This window comes from Capra hircus, chromosome 6 (assembly GCF_001704415.2).
Source record: "Capra hircus breed San Clemente chromosome 6, ASM170441v1, whole genome shotgun sequence".
NCBI classification, from domain to species: Eukaryota; Metazoa; Chordata; class Mammalia; order Artiodactyla; family Bovidae; genus Capra; species Capra hircus.
The window spans coordinates 99,352,530-99,366,726 of NC_030813.1; positions in this window are offsets into that span (position 1 = coordinate 99,352,530).

A 14,197-nucleotide genomic window follows, 5' to 3' on the forward strand; every position below is an offset into this window, starting at 1 on the left:
GAAAAGCCGGGATCTTTACAAGACTGAATGAACCGGCTAGTGGTTAAGGCTGAAATTCTGCAGAATCCAATAGTGAGAGAGAAGGCAGGCTAGTCGATCTGCTGATCCCAGGAACAGAACTCTAATTCTGGTCCAGCTTCCTTTGGTATTTTATCTGATCATCAAATTGGAGACTGTGTCAAGGACTGTAGGGCAAGGATACTTTAATTGCTGGAGCATCTTGGAGGGTCCTCTGGAAATAGAAGATAAGCTGAAGTCTGGGCAACATGAGAGAAGGTATCATCTGAATATTTCTGGAAAGTAAAGGATCCATTGGAACCATGGTTTGGTCTCAAGTTTCTTCCATGATCCCTTCACCAGAGTGGGATGCCATTTCTGAGGGACCAGAATTTGGTTAATGAAGCTATTACAATTTTTACTAACTCTGCAAGTTAAGTGAAGTTTAATTGTCTCTTTGAGCCTTCATATCTTTATTTGTAAGATGGATATCATTACAGTACACTTGTTGGGATTGTTGAGAGGAATGGGGAAAATGGGTGTAAAATATTTTGTCTGTATATAAAAGTGAAAGTGAAACTGTTAGTTGCTCAGTCATGTCTGACTCTTTGCAACTCCATGGACTGTAGCCTGCCAGGCTCCTCTGTTCCTGGAATTTTCCAGGCAAGAATACTGGAGTGGATAGCCATTCCCTTCTTCAGTGTATCTTCCTGACTCAGGGATGGAACCCAAGTCTCCCTCATTGCAGGTGATTCTTTACTGTCCAATTGTCTGTATATAGAGAGGCTCAGTAAAAGACTGTTCTTGTACTTCTTTGCTTTCATGAACATCATGGGGTAGTGGAAAGAGTGTACAGTCCATAGTGAGATTTGGCTTGGAGTCCCATCTTGATCATTTCCTGGCTACAGGGCCTTGATCAGTCTATTGCTATCTTTGCACCTTAAATTATTGCTTAAAAATAGAATCATAATGCCTGTCTTGTAAGATTGCTTTTAATATTAGTAATAACAGAGGAAAAACAAACACCTGGCATCTAATTGAAATTGATCAATGAGTCACTCCCTGTTTGCTTTCTCTTCCTTCTCCTCCCTTTGTCTTTACTATCTGCAACTCGTTTTGGCTATTCTGGTATTTTGAGATTCTGAGCTCATGAAACCTGTGAAAAGGGAGCTGGTCTCTTCTGCTGATTTCAAATATCAGCTTTCAAAAATTGCACAGGAAGACAGAGCTGAAAAGAATGTGGATTCTTAAGTCAACATGATCAGAGTCTTCTGGAATTGTTTTCCTAATGAATTTTATATGAAATGATTGGCTGGCCTGATTTAATAGTTAGACATCCTGCCAATCAGTTTACAAGATCTGTGCAAAGAAGTTGTACCAGCTCACTATTAGATAATGATCTTGCAGTCTAAGCATTTTTTAGGTTGATGTCCAAAAGTGCTCATTTGAGGTTCTGTATTCTCCCTGGGTGAGTATGTGTACAATGTCATTCTGCTTAGTTCTTCTAAGACCTGTCAACCTTTCCCTCCTAGACAGGATCAAAGATACTCAGTCTTTGGGCCAGGAAGCAGGTATTAAATTACCAGAGAATGAAATCATCCCCTCTATACTGCAAGAAAACATGTCCCACTTTCCAGAAAAGCCCATACCTTTTGGCCCTCACTGCCTGAGATTCTTTACCTCAGTGGTGAAGAATCCACCTGCCAACGCAGGAGATGTGGGTTGGATCTTTGGGTCAGGAAGATCCCCTGGAGAAGAAAATGGCAACCCACACCAGTATTCTTGCCCTGGAAAATCCTATGGACAGAGGAGCCTGGAGGGCTACAGTCCACGGGGTAACCAAAGAGTTGGACATGACTTAGCAACTAAACAACAACCTCACAAAAAGCCTTCCATTTGATAAGTAATGGACTATGGTTCTATACCTAGTCAACTGTCTCATTACAATTTGGAAGGCATCAGTGAAGTCAACCCACTTTCATCTGGTAGACTATAGGGATCATAGTCTACGTGGAGGCAGTGATCAGCATATGGAAGATCTAGTTTATACAGATTGCCATAAATCTCCAAGAGATGCCTTAATAGGATGGAATGAATGTGTTATGTACCCACAGACTTTATATTACACCCGAAAGGAGATGCTTCCTTCTGTAGGGCAAAGTCCTTCACTGTATTACCTCAAAGTAGAAAGGCTTCAACAGAATCATGTCACTGGTTTTGTGTGATACAGGGGACGAGCAGCCAGAATGATGGGGATTTGGTTCCAACCAGGTATACCCAGTGAGGCTGCCCAGATGGCGCTAGTGGTAAAGAACCCACCTGGCAATGCAGGAGACATTAGAGATGCAGGCTCGATTCCTGGGTCAGGGAGATCCCCTGGAGGAGGACTTGGCAACTCACTCCAGTATTCTTGCTGGAGAATCCCATGGACAGAGGAGCCTGGCGGGCTACAGTCCCTAGGGTCGCAAAAGAATCAGACACAACTGAAGCGACTTAGCTGGCATGCACGCACGCACACAGGTATACCCTGTGGACGACTAGAGAAATAGCAGTGGGGATTATTAGCCACCACCAGTTAAGGAAACCTACAATTAAATACTAGAGCTGAGAAATTAGGTGTCAAATGTTAAACTGAAGAGTGTTTCTGGAACTAGAAATAAGGGCCATAGTCAGGGCATTGGATAACTCCAATGAATTCTGTCAAGGAGAGCATCCTCCTTGCTTGGAGATATTTTTTTTTTGTTGTATTATTATACAACTCACTTCCCCAAGTTGTACAGCTTAGTGACAATTAGTGTATTGCAATCTTGAAATATCAATAACCTCAGATATACAGATGACACCACCCTTATGGCAGAAAGTAAAGAGGAACTAAAAAACCTCTTCATGAAAGTGAAAGAGGAGAGTGAAAAAGTTGGCTTAAAGCTCAACATTCAGAAAACGAAGATCATGGCATCTGGTCCCATCACTTCATGGCAAATAGATGGGGAAACAGTGGAAACAGTGTCAGACTTTATTTTTTGAAGCTCCAAAATCACTGCAGATGGTGACTGCAGCCATGAAATTAAAAGATGCTTACTCCTTGGAAGAAAATTTATGACCAACCTAGATAGCATATTGAAAAGCAGAGACATTACTTTGCTGACTAAGGTCAGTCTAGTCAAGGCTATGGTTTTTCCTGTGGTCATGTATGGATGTGAGAGTTGGACTGTGAAGAAGGCTGAGCACCAAAGAACTGATGCTTTTGAACTGTGGTGTTGGAGAAGACTCTTGAGAGTCCCTTGGACTGCAAGGAGATCCAACCAGTCCATTCTGAAGGAGATCAGCCCTGGGATTTCTTTGGAAGGAATGATGCTAAAGCTGAAACTCTAGTACTTTGGCCACCTCATGGGAAGAGTTGACTCATTGGAAAAGACTCTGATGCTGGGAGGGATTGGGGGCAGGAGGAGAAGGGGATGACAGAGGATGAAATGGCTGGATGGCATCGCTGACTCAATGGACATGAATCTGAGTGAACTCCAGGAGTTGGTGATGGACAGAGAGGCCTGGTGTGCTGCGATTCATGGGGTTGCAAAGAGTCGGACACGACCGAGCGACTGAACTGAACTGAATCTTGAACAAATCACCATTCAAAGTCAAATTCAAGACATTTCCTTTGAAATGTCAAGCCCTGAGCCAGATGCTGAAGAATGCCAGTGAAACACAACTCTTTTTCTCCACTCCATGGTAACTCATGGTCCATTGAGAACCATGAGTGTTCTTTACCAAGTACTTTTAGCAGGCCACTGATCCAGGAGGAGAGGATAGAACGATGTACGATGCCTTCTGTCCCCTCAGGCTTACAGTAAACACATTAAGTAGAGATTGGAAACTTAGAAAAAGAAACTAAACTGTGCTGAACTTCATCTGACAGAGGGGGGAATATCTCCTGTTTAACACCTTGCCATTTTAGAAGCAGATCTGGCTAGAGAATAATCTAAAGGAACTGCCGAGCCTTGTGCTCCTAAGAAATAGAGTCCTATTGTTTAGCTGAACACCTTGACAGTGTTGCGGATATGGAATGGTTGTGAAAGATCTGAAAAGAACAGAAATTCTTTGATAATCAAGTGACTGGAATGTGGAATTCAGTGGGCAATTAAGAGGTTGGAAGAAGAGAGCCAATAGAAGGGAGATTGATCAAGATGCAGGAGCTGGAATGCCTTTCAGAACAGCTTAGCCTGAGGCAGGACAGCCTGAAGGTATGGTAGAGAGGTGTTGCCTACTATTATAATTGCATTTGTAGCTGTCTATGTCTGTCTATCTATCTATCTGTGCTTCCCTGGTGGCTCAGTGGTAAAGAATTTATCTGCCGATGCAGGGCACCAGGATTCCATCCCTGAACTGGGAAGATCCCCTGGAGAAAGAAATGACAGCCCATGCCAGCATTCTTGTCTGGAAAATCCCATGGACAGAGAATGCTAGCAGACCACAGTGCATGGGAGAATAAGGGTGAGACATGACTTAGCGACTAAACACCAACAAATCTATCTATCTTTCTAGATATTTCATCTTAAATCATAGAAAAATACAGTTTCAGGTTTGAGACAATGGTTTGTGCAACAGGGCCTATAGGTTGGATGGCAAAAAAAAAGTTCACAAACTAGTTAATGGAGGCAGAATCTCAAAGTCAGAAGGAATCATGAAACAGAAAACATTTCATTCTCCCTTGTTTTTCACACTCTGAATGTGCAGATTGGGGTGACCTATTTAAAAGATGCAGAATAGGTTTTGAGCCTGTCTTATCCAGAATTTAAAGCACAAAGTGACCCCTGTTGATCTTTGGGTTATATTTAGATTCAAATCAATTAATCAGAAGTTATATTCAAACTATTAAAAGCTCTTGAATTCAAGGGATAATTTATCTGAACATTGACAATAATTGTCTTAACATTTTGGCTAAAACATTTTAAGAATAATTTTGCTTTTATGTAGCAGACACTTCTTAACTTGACTCCTTTTAAAATGGGCCAGAATTTGGGATCTATATGGTGACTACATGATTTTTTTTAAATGACAAGGTGGATTCAGGAAAAATGCTTTCACAGGGTTTGGTTTGTTAGAGAATATCTTGTTCAGACACTGGCTCTGTAGATTTTTTTTTCTTTCTTTCTCACAATAATCTTGTGTGAGTATGTAGGTGTTCTAGTTTATGGTCAGTAGGAGAAGTTTGAGCAAGAAAAACTTCACTTAATTTTTGCTGCTGAATGTGAAACATCTGACAGTATTTGCCGAGAAAAACCAAATTGCCTGGCTCTGTTTGCATAAGCAAAAGGAAAAGTCCAGGGTAGCCATCTGCAAATCAACATCAAAGGCTTTGCACAAAATGCAGGGAGGGTGACATGTATTTTGAGAAACAGTATGAGATCCTTCTGTTACTAGGGCCGTGCTGCTGCGGCTTTCCATGCTAGGCAACCACGGCCAAGGGCAACTGAGGTTTCTGTGTCTTTATTGCTGAGGTAGCTGGTCTCTTAGAACTGAAATTCACAGTGCTCTGTCCTTGGCCCACTCCCCCACCCTTTAACATCTGTTCACGATGGAGACTCGCAGCACATTTTCTATGAAATGAAGCCATTCTAAAAACATACGTAAAGTCAAAGGTTTTGGAGAAAAGCAAACAAAGTCATTAAGTAAACATATCTTCTCTTTTTTATTTAACTTTTATTGGAGTGTAGTTGCTTTGTGATGTGCTAGTTTCTACTGTACAGCAAAGTGAATGAGCTATATGTGTACAGAGTGTAGTAGTAGAGTTAGTCGCTCAGTCATGTCTGACTCTGCGACCCCATGGACTGTAGCCCACCGGGCTCCTCTGTCCCTGGAATTCTCCAGGCAAGAATACTGGAGTGGGTTCATTCTCCTCTCCAGGGGATCTTCCCAACCGAGGGATCAAACCTGCATGTCCCACATTGCAGGCAGTTCTTTATTGTCTGCATATATCCCTCATTTTTGGATTTCCTTCCCATTTAGATAACATACCTTTTCTGCTAAGCGTGCCAACACCTTGTATGAGTTACTCAGTACACGTGAGGTTTACTTTACAGAATCATGGTCTCCACACTTGACCGAAAAGTCTCAATTTCTTTCCCAGTATTAATTAAATCAGATTCTCTTTTCATATCAAAAGGTGGCCACAATCTTGCATTTTGAAGGTAAGAGTGTAATTTAGATCCCCTATGAGTTCCGAGGACTTCCCAGGTAGTGCAGAGGTAAAGAATCCGCCTGCAATGCAGGCCACACGGTTTCTATCTCTGTGTTGGGAAGATCCCTTGGAGAAGGAAATGGCAAGATGCTCCAATATTCTTGCCTGGAAGATTCCATGGACAGAGGAGCCTGGCGGGCTGAGTTGGACATGACTGTGCAACTGAGCACAAGCAGTTGTAAATGAATACTTCTAATCACTGGTCTTCCCTGGTGGCTCAGCAGTAAAGAATCCACCTTCCATGCAGGAGACAGCATACTGAGCACACACACACACACGAGTTCCGAATTTCTAAGATTCTATAATTATGTATTCTAAACAAGGGCTATGTCTTTGCAGGCATTGCTAATCTGAAATTGTCTAATATTTTGGGAGATTGATGGTTCACATTGTTCCAAAGCTATGATGCTCTTGAAGTGAGGTGAAGTGAAGTGAAAGTCACTCAGTCATGTCCGACTCTTTGTGACCCGGTGGACTGTATAGCCCATGGAATTCTCCAGGCCAGAATACTGGAGTGTGTAGCCTTTCCCTTCTGCACGGGGTCTTGCCGACCCAGTAATCAAACTGGGGTCTCCTGCATTGCAGGCGGATTCTTTACCAACTGAGCTATGAGGATAATGATCTTATAAATTATGAAATCTCTTCCTTTCTTTCCTTCCTCCTGTCATTTCTCTTCCTCTCTCTTTCTCTTTCTTCCCTCTCTTTCTTCCTTTTTCTTTTTTCTTGTCTCACTCTCTCATCTCCACCTCTTCCTCTTTTCTTTTTGCTCTCATTTTTTCCCTCATTTTTTCCCCATGACTTTAAAAGTTTTAATGAAGTAAAACATTAAACATCTTATTGAAGTAAAACATTGCAGAAAATTTAACAAATCAAACCTAAATGTATAGCTTGGTAAATTTTCACAAAGTGAAAAAACCTCTTGTAACCAGGGTCCAGACCAAGAAATAGAACTATGGTAATATACCAGAAATCTTTGAAACTTTTCCAAATTATTAAGCACCCCTCACATTCCCCCTGAAAACCTCATCACTTTTTTTTATTTGTAGCACATGGATTCATTTTTCCTGTTTCTGAACTTTATATAAATGGATTCCTATGGTATATACTATGTGTGGCTGCCTTATTTTATTCAACATTCTATGAAATGTATCCATAGCTGTAGCTTTTTCATTTTCATTGATGTGCTGTTAGAAAACAAATAACAGAACATATTTAGGAAACATTTCTTCATGCAGTTTGATTTCTAAGAAAAGTCTGTAAATAAGAATATACCATGATCTGTTTATCCATTCAATTGTTTATGGACATCTGTTCCATTTTTGGATTTTTTTTTAAGATGCTAAGATAATTTTTCTACATGTTGTGATTTCTGTTGAATATATAATTACAAGGAAAATTGCTGGGGCATAGAGTTAGAATAGGTTAAATTTCTGTAGATACTTCTAGAGTTCTCCAAAATGGCTATGCCAAGATTTTCAGTTACTTTACAACCTTGCCAACACTTGGTACTATCAGATTATGTTTTGTTTTGTTTTAGCACTACTGATGGATGCGCAGTGATTTCTTAGTGTAGTTTTCATTTGCACTCCCTGAGAACTAGTAAGGATGAGCACCTATTCACTTGTTTATAGGCAATTTGAATTTTTTTGTGAAGTATCTATTGAATATGAAACAACAACAACAAAAATGAAAAAGAAAACTGTTTTTCTGCTAGTAACAATTCAGACATGAAATATATGGTTTTTTTTTCTTATAAACTTTCCATTTTATATTGAAGTATAGCTGGTTATTTCTCTGAGCTCCAAAATCAGTGCAGCTGGTGATCGCAGCCATGAAATTAAAAGACACTTACTTCTTGGAAGGAAACTTATGACCAACCTAGATAGCATATTCAAAAGCAGAGACATTCCTTTGCCAACAAAGGTCCGTCTAGTCAAGGCTATGGTTTTTCCGGTGGTCATGTATGTATGTGAGAGTTGGACTGTGAAGACAGCTGAGTGCTGAAGAATTGATGCTTTTGAACTGTGGTGTTGGAGAAGACTCTTGAGAGTCCCTTGGACTGCAAGGAGATCCAACCAGTCCATTCTAAAGGAGATCATTCCTGGGTGTTCATTGGAAGGACTGATGTTGAAGCTGAAGCTCCAATACTTTGGCCACCTCATGGGAAGAGCTGACTCATTTGAAAAGACCCTGATTTTGGGAAAGATTGAAGACAGGAGGAGAAGGGGACAACAGAGAATAAGATGGTTGGATGGCATCACTGATTTAATGGACATGGGTTTGGGTGGACTCTGGGAGTTGTTGATGGACAGGGAGGCTGGGCGTGCTGCGGTTCATGGGGTCACAAAGAGTCGGACACGACTGAACGACTGAACTGAACTGATAACTGGTGAACAATGCTATGATAGTTTCAGGTTAACAGAGAAGGCACTCAGCCATACATATACATGTATCCATCCTCCCCCAAACCTCCCTCCCGTCCAGGTTGTCACAGGACATTGAGTAGAGTTCCATGTGCTATGCAATATGTCCTTTTTAGTTATCCATTTTAAATATAGCAGAGTGTACATGACCTCCCCAAACTTCCTGTCTTTTCCCTCTGGCAGCCATAAGTTCATTTTCTAATTCTCTGAGTCTCTTTCTATTTTATACTTAAGTTCATTTGTATCACTGCCTTTAAGATTCCACATACAAGGGATGTCATACAACATTTCTCCTTCTCTGTCTGACTTACTTCATTCAGTATGACTCTCCTGAAGTCCACCCGTGTTGCTGCGAGTGGCACTGTTCCTTTGTAGTGGCTGAATAATATTCCATAGCATACACGCACCACGGCTCCTTTACCCATTCCTCTGGACATTTCGGTTGCTTCCATGTCTTGGCTATTGTAAACAATGATGCAATGAACACTGGGGTTCATGTCTATTTTCAACTTTTTTCCTCTGGATATATGCCCAGGAGTAGAATTGCAGGGTCATACGGTAGCTCTATTTTTAGTTTTTTAAGGAACTTCCATATAGTTCTCCACAGTGGCTATACCAATTTACATTCCCAGCAACAGTGTGGGAAGTTTCCCTCCTCTCCACATCCTCTCCAGCATTTATTTTTTTTGTGGACTTTTTGATGCTAGCCATTCTGGCTGATATGAGGTGATATCTTGTTGTAGTTTTGATTTGCAGGAAGTTATGGGTTTTTCACACATTGTGATCTTGCTGTTCTCTGTAGATACCAACCAACTGTCCCATGATCTAATTTAATTCTGGCACTATCTACCTGGAGTTAGTGCCAGATTCCACAAGATAAAGGGTTCAGTCCTCCAAGAATTCCCCCACTTCAGATGTCAGTTGCAAACCCCAGGTGGTTATCTGTACTACTAACCTCCTGGCTATAAATTTGTGGTTAACATAAACTGCTCCTCAGGTCCAATAACTTGCTATAACAGCTCACAAAACTCAGGGAGACACTTTACTTATATTATTGGTTTATTATAAAGGATACAACTCAGTAACAGCAGTGGAATAGATATATAGGGCAAGGAATGTGGGAAGGGGAACCTACACGTGTTCACCAGCCCAGAAGCTCTCTGAACCCCATCACATAGGGTTTTTATGGAGGTTCCACTACATAGGCATGATTGAATAAATAACTAGCCATTAACAACTGAAAAATCTTTAGCCCCTTTTTCCCTTCCGGAAGGTTGAGGATAAAACTAAATGTTTCAACCTTCTAATCATATAGTTGGTTTTTCTGGTAACCAATCCCAATCCTCCAAGAGTCACTTCATTAGCATAAAAGTTTGATGGGAAGGGGTTTACTATGAAAAGTATAAGATGCTCCTATCAGGGATTTCTTAAAATTTTAGGAGTTTTGTGCCAGAAACCAGGGACAGAGACCAAAAATATTTTTCTTATTGTATTACAATGTCATAATGCTTTTGCCCATTTTTAAATTAGTTTGTCTATCAGTTCTCAATGATTTTCAAGAATTGCTGGGAAAACTGGTCAACCACTTGTAAAAGAATGAAACTAGATCACTTTCTAACACCCCACACAAAAATAAACTCAAAATGGATTAAAGATCTAAATGTAAGACCAGAAACTATAAAACTCCTAGAGGAGAACATAGGCAAAACACTCTCTGACATAAATCACAGCAGGATCCTCTATGATCCACCTCCCAGAATTCTGGAAATAAAAGCAAAAATAAACAAATGGGATCTAATTAAAATTAAAAGCTTCTGCACAACAAAGGAAAATATAAGCAAGGTGAAAAGACAGCCTTCTGAATGGGAGAAAATAATAGCAAATGAAGCAACTGACAAACAACTAATCTCAAAAATATACAAGCAACTTATGCAGCTCAATTCCAGAAAAATAAACAACCCAATCAAAAAATGGGCCAAAGAACTAAATAGACATTTCTCCAAAGAAGACATACGGATGGCTAACAAACACATGAAAAGATGCTCAACATCACTCATTATTAGAGAAATGCAAATCAAAACCACAATGAGGTACCACTTCACACCAGTCAGAATGGCTGCGATCCAAAAATCTGCAAGCAATAAATGCTGGAGAGGGTGTGGAGAAAAGGGAACCCTCCTACACTGTTGGTGGGAATGCAAACTAGTACAGCCACTATGGAGAACAGTGTGGAGATTCCTTAAAAAATTGCAAATAGAACTACCTTATGACCCAGCAATCCCACTGCTGGGCATACACACCGAGGAAACCAGAATTGAAAGAGACACATGTACCCCAATGTTCATTGCAGCACTGTTTATAATAGCCAGGACATGGAAACAACCTAGATGTCCATCAGCAGATGAATGGATAAGAAAGCTGTGGTACATATACACAATGGAGTATTACTCAGCCATTAAAAAGAATTCATTTGAATCAGTTCTGATGAGATGGATGAAACTGGAGCTGATTATACAGAGTGAAGTAAGCCAGAAAGAAAAACACCAATACAGTATACTAACACATATATATGGAATTTAGGAAGATGGCAATGACGACCCTGTATGCGAGACAGGGAAAGAGACACAGATGTGTATAATGGACTTTTGGACTCAGAGGGAGAGGGAGAGGGTGGGATGATTTGGGAGAATGGCATTCTAACATGTATACTATCATGTAAGAATTGAATCGCCAGTCTATGTCTGATGCAGGATACAGCATGCTTGGAGCTGGTGCATGGGGATGACCCAGAGAGATGTTATGGGGAGGGAGGTGGGAGGGGGGTTCATGTTTGGGAATGCATGTAAGAATTAAAGATTTTAAAATTAAAAAAAAAAAGAATTATTATATTTTGAATATGAATCATTTAACAGATATATTTTGCAAATATCTTTTGCCATTCTTTGGTTTGCCTTTTCACTACTTAATGAAGTTTAATGTATAAATATTTTATTTCTGTGATTAGTTTTGGTTTTGTCCTGTGTGAGAAGTCACTCTTTACTCAGAGTTCATAAAGAGTTAATTTCTAGAAATTTTATTGTGTTACATTTAATATTTAGGTCTTCAATTCAATGTTGGAATGGAAGTTTGGATATGGTATAAGTTATGGATCAAGATTTATTTGTTCACATGTAGATAACCAATTGACCCAGCACTACTTATTGAAAAGACCATCTTTACCCATTGCAATGTAATGTGACTTTATCTTAAATCAAGTTTTCATGTATGTATGGATGGATCTATTTCTGAACACTTTTATCTGTTTTATTGATCTATTTGTCTATCCTTGCACTGGTACTACACTGTCTCAATAATTATAGCTTTAAAATAATACTCATAGGTAACTCATAATGTAAGTCTTCTGGAATGGATATTCTTCAATGTTGTCTTGGCTTTTCATGGCCTTTGCATTTCCATATAAACTTTAAAATAATCCTGTCAATCCACTACTTCCCACACACATTTTCTTTGAATTATCAGTTGAGGTTAAATTGAATCTATAGGTCAATTTGGGAAGAGAGTATTCAGTTTCTCTGATTCCTTTCCTCAGCTTGACATATAAAGTTATAGGTATGAATATGAATATTAACAGAAATATGAGGTTGAAAGTAGAGGTCTAATGTTAGGTCTTAATAGAAAGTGTTTTAAGTACAATTAGAGAAAATCTTTTTATAGAATCACTTTTCTGTCCATATGTCACTTATCCTCATTCCTGTCCCCAAATTGCATTGTGTTAAGTGATTTTCAGTAGAAGTGAGAGCCAGGGAGGGGTAGTGGGAAGAGACACAGTGTCCCATTGGAGGCTGTTCTGGCTACATTTTTCTGTATGGTAAATCACTGCAAAACTTAGTAGCTTAAAACAGTAACAACAACAACAGTAACAACAACAACAAGAGTCATCTCTCATGGTTTTGTGGGTTGACTGGGCTTGGTTGAGTTGTCCTCATTTGACACCAATCAGAAAGATAATGGGTGGCTCTCCCTGTAATGCAGGTCAGGAAGCAACAGTTAGAACTGGACATGGAACAAGAGAATGGTTCCAAATACGAAAAGGTGTTCTTCAAGGCTGTATAGTGTCACGCTGCTTATTTGACTTATATGCAGAGTACATCATCAGAAATGCTGGGCTGGATGAAGCACAAGCTGGAATCAAGATTGCCGGGAGAAATATCAGTAACCTCAGATATGCAGATGACACCACCCTATGGCAGAAAGTGAAGAGGAACTAAAAAGCCTCTTGAGGAAAGTGAAAGAGAAGAGTGAAAAAGTTGGCTTAAAGCTCAACATTCAGAAAACGAACATCATGGCATCTGGTCCCATCACTTCATGGGAAATAGATGGGGAAACAGTGGAAACAGTGGCTGACTTTATTTTTTTGGGCTCCATAATCAGTGCAGATGGTGACTGCAGCCATGAAATTAAGAGACACTTACTCTTGGAAGAAACGTTATGACCAACCTAGACAGTATAGTAAAAAAGCAGAGACATTACTTAGCCAACAAAGGTCTGTCTTCTTAAGACTATGGTTTTTCCAGTAGTCATATATGGATGTGAGAGTTGGACTATAAAAAAAGCTGAGCACTGAAAAATTGATGCTTTTGAACTGTGGTATGGAGAAGACTCTTGAGAGTCCCTTGGACAGCAAGGAGATCCAACCAGTCCATCCCCAAGGAAATCAGTCCTGAATATTCATTGAAAGGACTAATGTTGAAGTTGAAACTCCAATACTCTGGCCACCTGATGCAAAGAACTGACTCATTGGAAAAGACCCTGATGCTGGGAAAGATTGAAGGCAGGAGGAGAAGGGGATGACAGAGGGTGAGATGGTTGGATGGCGTCACCGACTCAATGGACATGAGTTTGAGTAAACTCCGGGAATTGGTAGTGGACAGGGAGGCCTGGTGGGCTGCAGTCCATGGGGTTGCAAAGAGTTGGACACAACTGAGTGACTGAACTGAACTGAACTGAGATAGATTGTGACAAGGTTGCAATTAGATTGTGCAAGGGGCTGAATCAGTTTCAGGCTTCTAAAAGCAAATATTCATGAATTAACCTGCCTGGCCATATTTAGTGCAGGAGAGAACCCCACAAGTCTGTGAATACTTGGAAGCTTGGTGCATTGAAGATCATCTCTAGAGATTAACCGCCATAAGGAGAAGTTTAGAGTCCCTGGGGAAGTATATGTGTTCCATGATAAAAAAAAAAAAAAGGATTTTAGATAACTATAATAAAATTTATGGGAAACAAGTAAAGCTATTAGTTTTGTAATTAAAAAGAAAAAAATTAAACTTTGACCACTTTTTTTGTCGAATGGAAATACACAAAGTACAGCCCATCATTATCAATGGAGAGGTATAAATATTTAATCAGTCATATCAGAATCTTAGGAAAGGATGTCATGTGCTTTGTTTTGTGTGTTTGTTTGAGGGGAAACAGCACATCAGAGATGATGACATATTTAGCTCTTCACTATTAGACCATCAAAACAAAACTCTGATAAGCT